This window comes from Barbatula barbatula (genome assembly GCF_947034865.1).
Source record: "Barbatula barbatula genome assembly, chromosome: 9".
NCBI lineage: Eukaryota > Metazoa > Chordata > Actinopteri > Cypriniformes > Nemacheilidae > Barbatula > Barbatula barbatula.
The window spans coordinates 23,992,157-24,001,041 of NC_136772.1; positions in this window are offsets into that span (position 1 = coordinate 23,992,157).

Genomic DNA, 8,885 nt, shown 5'->3' on the forward strand with positions numbered 1-8,885 from the left:
GTGTGGACAGGTGCCAAGTCCTGCTGGAAAGTGAATCACCATCTCCATAAAGCTTTTCAGCAGAAGGAAGCATGAAAATGTCCTATTAGATGACTGCTCTGACTTTTCACGATATTCTAATTTATTAGATGCACCTGTAAATGGCCGTCCATTCAGGAGAACACATGATAAAAAACAATGATAAAATAAACGGACAATATCACTGCATAGTAAGCCTATTATAGATTTAATATTAGTTTTGGCAGTATTTTTATACATTTATAGGATGAAGGCAAAGGATTTCCTTCACTGTACCTGCAAAGTCATGGACGCCTGGTGTTCTCTGGCCCGTTGGAAAGAGGTTTGGTTGTTGACCTTCAGGCTGGTTTGTGCCTGTCAAGGGTTTCTGAACTCTTCGATCTCGGCCATGGTCACTCTTTCTTTTCTCTTCTCCATGCATTTGCAGAATCTGCATATGTGAAGAAAATACAGGTAATTAGTAAACTTTAGTAAAAAAGATGAGAAATATCATCTGTCGTCAGGGCCTGTGGAAAGCACAGCGTTCTTACACAATGATTTTAAAGACCAAAGGTGATGTCCTGAGTTGGTAAATTTACAGTTACACTCTTTGAACATATTATTGAAGATAAAATAATGTGTATATGCCTGTTGGGTTGTTCCCTTTTGGTCACTACTGATGGTCTGAGGCTCACAAATATTAAAAGTGTTTTATATTGTCACTTCATTTGTTATGCGGATGTCTCTTGCTGTAAAATGCCACTTAAAGCTCATTACATACTGAGGGTTGTTGGTTAAAATGTTTTTCTTACAGTCCTTTACTAGTTTTCTAGCCTATTTGCTGTTATTTTAACAAAGAAACAGAATAATCTTCAAAATAAATTTGTGAATTTAGACAGACAGACCGGTTTTTGACCCTGTATCATATGGAAGCCGATTTCCAACACGTGATAAAGAAAATCAGGATCTAAAAAGTCATAATTATGAGATACAAAAATGAAGTCATTGAAATGATGATTTAAAAATGTCCAGAGCAGGCAAAAGACTGCACGCTGCTTAATACGGTATAAATATAAATAAATTGTGCATTTTTTATTTTATTTAATTAGGCGGATACAAACAACCTGATTCATTTCTTTTGAACTGATCCAGAGTCCCATTTAAGAAGCCTCAAACAGAAATAATACTTTAAGACTAGAATCCACCCTTTCCAAAATTGTCCTCTTGGCATTATCAGCCGTTTCTAGAATAGGCAGAAATTTAATCTTTGGGCTTTTCTTTTCTTTTTTTCTTATTTGGTTCACAATTTTTAGTCGTCTAATAAAATGTATTTATATGACTTTTAATCTCATAATTCATAAAAGCATCACTGAGAGCTAAAATCTGATAAAATGACACTAAAGAAGAGCTTGGTGTTTATTCTTCATTATCTTTTCACTTTTCATGATTTAAAACATGAAGAAGAAACTTTTATGTTAAGATTCAAGCACTTCATCACATTTAGATAACCAGTTAGAATTGTTGTTTGTAAGGTTTGAGAAATGTTCATATTGATTGGGAAGATCGGGTCAAAAAAACTATTCAAGGTTCAAATTTTGCAACCAACATTTTTCAAAATAGTTACCAAACTTTAAATAAACTTGTCAGAATGACTAACAGGGTTGAAGCATAACTTTAGTTTAAGTTAAATTATAGTTATAAAGCCGAGTGAATTAGATGTTCAAGACATAAATACAATGAAAATAACGAATTTACATTCATTTAAAAAAAGTAAAAAAATAACGTAATAAATACAAACATTTATTTATTAAGAATGACTAAAAACGTGTTGTGACATGTTATTGTAATCATACCACGAATAACGTTCCGTCCAGTTAGTTAGATCTGCGCCCTTACCGCTGCTGTTACACAAAGAATCCACGCGGTGGCGCCAAAGCTCTGAAAAACACATCAGTAAAGAGATGCTTTAGATTACTATTAAGATATGTAGACTACATTCCTCTGCTGCATATATTTCTTGATTGTTGTTTTTCCAGAGAATTGTCAGATTGTTTGCACATAATAATGTTTATATAAAACGCTTGTGTAAAGTCTTCAATGTGCTGCAATTCTTCACAACTTACAATGATGATTGAATAGACGTCCATACAAAGAGCTTTTTAGTTTCAGTTAAAAACATGACATTTAACAGTGAAATGTCACACGTGTGAACTCATGCTTATGAACTGTGTGATTACTTTCTAACCAGAGGTTTTGGGAAAGAAATATACCTGACTAACAGATATATGGACTTCTTTGACTTATATCTGTTAAACATTTATCTTGTGTTTTACTGTTTGACAGTTGATAAGGGTTTAAGATTGTCATACGCACCTCTCGAGAAAGAGCCATTCGTCAGAAGTTTGTTCGTTGGCAGTCTGAGGCTTTTTGAGATTGTTTCTATCATAATGAAATGAAGAAATATATTATGATCCAGCACTGTTTAAACTGGACAGAAGGGAACTTCTGGGTTTTTGTCCTTCACTTCATAGTTCTCGTTGGATGATTTTGATGTACTGAAAACAGAATTAAATGTTTTAAATGTATACTTTGAATATGTTTATATATGCAACATGTAGAAATGTGTGCATACAAATATAGGAATATAAGAGGTTAGAATGATACATTCAGTTAGTTTTCATGTATTCCTCAGATATAATACAGGCTACGGGCCTCAACTCTATATGGGTTTGAGCACCAGGCACCTGCACGTACACCACACACACTTTTGTAGACATTAGTTTGTTCATTATTTCATTTAATGCACAAAGTCAAGAACACTGGTTTGTCCGTTATTACTTTTTCTAAACAAACTCACAGGCGCTGGGTTGCACAGTATTACACTTAATCATAAACCGTGTACCGGAGTAAAACTGTAGTAAGTCATATATCGTCCAGAACGATGTCTGGTAAAGAGGATAACATCATCATCTCCCTGCTAAAAGGTTTTTGAAGGTTACATCATGATATACATGTTTTTCTTTCTCTAGAATCGGCATGCAGGGCCGATTGAAATATAATAGTGGCAACCAAGAAAGGGAACGGGCTAATGAAAAATGAGCTGAGTGGCAGAAACATGACATTTCTGTATAAAGTATGGAGTCAGATGTGTATTTGTTGGAGAACTTCAGGTGAACTCTGTGTTTGTCACTTTCCTTGCTCGAGCAAATAAAGGTTTAACCTCTTGAAACCCGGCTCCTTGGTCTGTGAGATTTCTTTCTGCATTGGACAACTGATTCCGCCAAAACAATACATTAAAAAACAAAACATTAAGTCATTAAATCATCTTCATAAGTCATTCGTATACAATCATCTTTGGATAAATGTGGTTTCAGATAATACTCCTATTCTAATGTTCCTATGAATACTTCTTAATACTGCTTACGTATATCATAACTGTGATAAATAATAGTGCACATTGCATGTGAAATCAGCATCAAATCATCTCAAAACAACCCAGAAATGACACAATACATACGCTACAGAAATATAAAATCCAGCTGTGTCTGTGAGACCTGGAAGCCTATGCCTGAGAAGTTCAGAAGTTGAGACATGGAAAACCTTGGTACTTTCCACTGACCATTGTAACTAAGTTGTAACATTGTATACAATTATTTAAAAACACTTGGTAATAGCGAGCCAACCACCATTCATAACGTATCCTGTTGCCTGGGAGAAGAACAGCAATTGGTTCATAAAAATAAGAGATAACAGGGACTTAACCTTCAGAAGTTTCACTATAACACTGTATTTTCAGATGCTTTGGGAAGATCTCACTTTGTTTGGCTTGAACGAGTAAAGTTAACTCTTTGACACCTGGACCTTCTTCGTCTGAGGAATTTTTTGAACTACAAGATCCACTTCATACCATATATAAGAGGTCCGGTGCGCTCAACCACATCTCTCACAACCTTCAAAAAACGACTTCAAACCTCTTCTGTGAATACTTGACACACAAATGAAAAGAATAACGTACACTAAGCCTCTCTCTCTTTTCTCTCAACAGGTAGTGTTCTAGCTTTTGTTGAATCTAGTATCTTTGTATTAGCACCTAATGTATGTGACATATCGCTTATTGCTCCCTGAACTCCATGTAAGTCAATTTAAATAAAATAATAAAAGCGTCTGCTAAATGACTAAATGTAAATGTGAAGAGTAAACTAAATGAGTTCAAAAGCTCGATACGTCTCTGTGTCTCCCAGATCTGCACAGAAAGAAACTTGGTGAAGTTTTACAGGCATGTTTTATCCAGACGCTCATTGAGTAACATGTCCTCATCACCCTTAAATTCAAAGCCAAACCTGAAAGGCTCTTTGGCCCTTATTCAGTTCTGCCTGTGAAAGCTGCAGAGGGGCTTTTCCATCACATTCCTTAAGTCTCATTGGTCACTACACTGGTCACTACACTGGTCACTACACTGGTCACTACACTGGACACTACACTGGACACTACACTGGTCACTACACTGGTCACTACACTGGTCACTACACTGGACACTACACTGGTCACTACACTGGTCACTACACTGGTCACTACACTGGACACTACACTGGTCACTACACTGGACACTACACTGGACACTACACTGGTCACTACACTGGTCACTACACTGGTCACTGGTCACTACACTGGTCACTACACTGGTCACTACACTGGTCACTACACTGGTCACTACACTGGACACTACACTGGTCACTACACTGGACACTACACTGGACACTACACTGGTCACTACACTGGTCGCTACACTGGTCGCTACACTGGTCACTACACTGGACACTACACTGGTCACTACACTGGTCACTACACTGGTCACTACACTGGTCACTACACTGGACACTACACTGGACACTACACTGGTCATTACACTGGTCACTACACTGGACACTACACTGGACACTACACTGGTACACTGGTCACTACACTGGACACTACACTGGTCACTACACTGGACACTACACTGGTACACTGGTCACTACACTGGTCGCTACACTGGTCACTACACTGGTCACTACACTGGTCACTACACTGGTCACTGGTCACTACACTGGTCACTACACTGGTCACTACACTGGACACTACACTGGTCACTGGTCACTACACTGGTCACTACACTGGTTGCTACACTGGTCACTACACTGGTCACTACACTGGTCACTACATACACTGGTCACTACACTGGTCACTACACTGGACACTACACTGGTCACTACACTGGTCACTACACTGGTCGCTACACTGGTCACTACACTGGACACTACACTGGTCACTACACTGGTCACTACACTGGTCGCTACACTGGTCACTGCACTGGTCACTACACTGGCCACTACACTGGTCGCTACACTGGTCACTACACTGGTCACTACACTGGTCACTACACTGGACACTACACTGGACACTACACTGGTCGCTACACTGGACACTACACTGGTCACTAGACCGGTCACTACACTGGTCACTACACTGGTCGCTACACTGGTCACTACACTGGACACTACACTGGTCACTACACTGGTCACTACACTGGTCACTACACTGGTCACTACACTGGACACTACACTGGTCACTACACTGGTCACTACACTGGTACTACACTGGTCGCTACACTGGTCACTACACTGGTCATGTTGTGGAAAGTTGTTCTTGTAGTTTAAAAAAACTGCTCAAAAAAAAGGTCCAGTTGTCAAAGAGTAAACTTTATTTGTTCGAATCAAACAAAGTGACATCTTCCCAAAGCATCTGAAAATACAGTGTTCTTCAGCCCATAGTTATAGTGAAACTGGTGCAGGGGGTTCGTCTGTTACACCAATCAGGTAAATTCCCTTTATCTCTTATTTTTAATAACCAATAACCCTGCTTCTGCCACCAATAGATCACAGGCAACAGGATACGTATTTAATCGTGGTTGGCGCATAAACAAATAATTCATGTGCCCATATTTGGACACTTTTCCGGTTCTCTTCCGGTGAAGCAACTTAGTGAACTCATGAGGCGTCCTTGGCCATATGCAATAACTCATGAGGCGTCCTTGGCCATATGCAATAACTCATGAGGCGTCCTTGGCCATATGCAATAAATTTAATTTAATTGGATTTGTCTACCAAAATGTGTGTGGGGTACGTGCAGGTGTTCTATGTAAAAGTGTTTTCTGTATGTCATCCTCTGAGCTTTATTTGAACTTTAGGCCTCAGGCCTCTAGGCCTCACAGACATCACTGGATTTTATATTGCTGTAAAATGTTGAAAAGTATTCTTAAACATGCTATATATACACTGTTGGTAACCTCCTATATATATATATATATATAAATATATATTCAATAGTTCTACACAATGTTACTGTTACCCACATATATTTTAAAAGTACATATGTAACTAGAATAGATATGTAGGAGTAAGATAATCTGGACGATCTGAAACCACATTTATCCAAAGAAGAATGACTAAGACTATGCAGTTGATTATGAAATGATTTAAGGGCTATGATCAGTATACTAAGCCATAATCAAGTATCTTTTATTTACATTTATCAAACATATATATTTACACTTATGGTTTAAGAGCACGGCAGAGCACAGCATTTTAAAAATTCAGGGTTGTCTAAAAACGCATGATCCACACTTTTTGAACACCTGCACATACACCACACACACTTTTGTGGACAAATTTAATTAAATGTAACTTATTGCATGCAGCAAGGAAGCCTTATCACAAGTAGCCAAGGACGCCAGCTGAACATGAGCTCATTTTTAATAAAAGCCAATGATAAATCATGTTTAGTCGGAAGACCCAGGAAAAGTGTCCAAATAAGGGCACATGAGATATTGGGCTCTCACTATAAGTCTTGTCCTGTTGGAAATCCATTTCTTCGGCAGGATATGTTAAACGACTTTTTACAGTTTTATGCATGAGTTGCATTTTTAACAAACATGCCTTATGAACATTGAAACGATGTATAGGGCTATATGTTTTTAAAAAAGGGATCAATGATTGGCTAACCATAAGTAAAAACATACTTGACTGCTGGAAATCTATTGGTGGAATGTCATGTCATGTAATGAAAAGATAACAGTAAGGTGTTTGATTGGTTCAAAAGAAGCCCCCCTGTCAGAAATTCTACTATAACTATGGGCCTGAAAACACTGTCATTTTAGATGCTTTGGGAAGATCTCACTTTGTTTGGCATGCGCAAATAAAGTTCACTTTTTGACACCTGGATCCTCTTCGTCTGAGCAATTCTTTGAAACTACAAGAACAACTTTCCACAACATGACCAGTGTAGTGACCAGTGTAGTGACCAGTGTAGTGACCAGTGTAGTGACCAGTGTAGCGACCAGTGACCAGTGTAGTGTCCAGTGTAGTGACCAGTGCAGTGACCAGTGTAGTGTCCAGTGTAGTGACCAGTGTAGTGACCAGTGTAGCGACCAGTGACCAGTGTAGTGTCCAGTGTAGTGACCAGTGTAGTGACCAGTGTAGTGACCAGTGTAGTGACCAGTGTAGCGACCAGTGACCAGTGTAGTGACCAGTGTAGTACCAGTGTAGCGACCAGTGTAGCGACCAGTGTAGTGACCAGTGTAGTGTCCAGTGTAGTGACCAGTGTAGCGACCAGTGTAGCGACCAGTGTAGTGACCAGTGTAGCGACCAGTGACCAGTGTAGTGACCAGTGTAGTGTCCAGTGTAGTGACCAGTGTAGTGTCCAGTGTAGTGACCAGTGTAGTGACCAGTGACCAGTGTAGCGACCAGTGTAGTGACCAGTGTAGCGACCAGTGACCAGTGTAGTGTCCAGTGTAGCGACCAGTGACCAGTGTAGTGTCCAGTGTAGTGACCAGTGTAGTGACCAGTGTAGTGACCAGTGTAGTGACCAGTGTAGTGTCCAGTGTAGTGACCAGTGTAGTGACCAGTGTAGTGACCAGTGTAGTGTCCAGTGTAGTGACCAGTGTAGTGACCAGTGTAGCGACCAGTGTAGTGACCAGTGTAGTGACCAGTGACCAGTTTAGTGACCAGTGTAGTGACCAGTGACCAGTGTAGTGACCAGTGTAGTGTCCAGTGTAGTGACCAGTGTAGTGACCAGTGTAGCGACCAGTGTAGTGACCAGTGTAGTGACCAGTGACCAGTGTAATGACCAGTGTAGTGACCAGTGACCAGTGTAGTGACCAGTGTAGCAACCAGTGACCAGTGTAGTGACCAGTGTAGTGACCAGTGTAGTGACCAGTGTAGCGACCAGTGTAGTGACCAGTGTAGTGACCAGTGTAGCGACCAGTGTAGTGACCAGTGTAGTGACCAGTGTAGTGTCCAGTGTAGTGACCAGTGTAGCGACCAGTGTAGCGACCAGTGTAGTGACCAGTGTAGTGACCAGTGACCAGTGTAGTGACCAGTGTAGTGACCAGTGACCAGTGTAGTGACCAGTGTAGTGACCAGTGTAGTGACCAGTGTAGCGACCAGTGACCAGTGTAGTGACCAGTGTAGTGACCAGTGTAGTGACCAGTGTAGCGACCAGTGTAGTGACCAGTGTAGTGACCAGTGTAGTGTCCAGTGTAGTGACCAGTGTAGTGACCAGTGTAGTGACCAGTGTAGTGACCAGTGACCAGTGTAGTGACCAGTGTAGTGACCAGTGACCAGTGTAGTGACCAGTGTAGCAACCAGTGACCAGTGTAGTGACCAGTGTAGTGACCAGTGTAGTGACCAGTGTAGCGACCAGTGTAGTGACCAGTGTAGTGACCAGTGTAGCGACCAGTGTAGTGACCAGTGTAGTGACCAGTGTAGTGACCAGTGTAGCGACCAGTGACCAGTGTAGTGACCAGTGTAGTGACCAGTGTAGTGACCAGTGTAGTGACCAGTGTAGTGTCC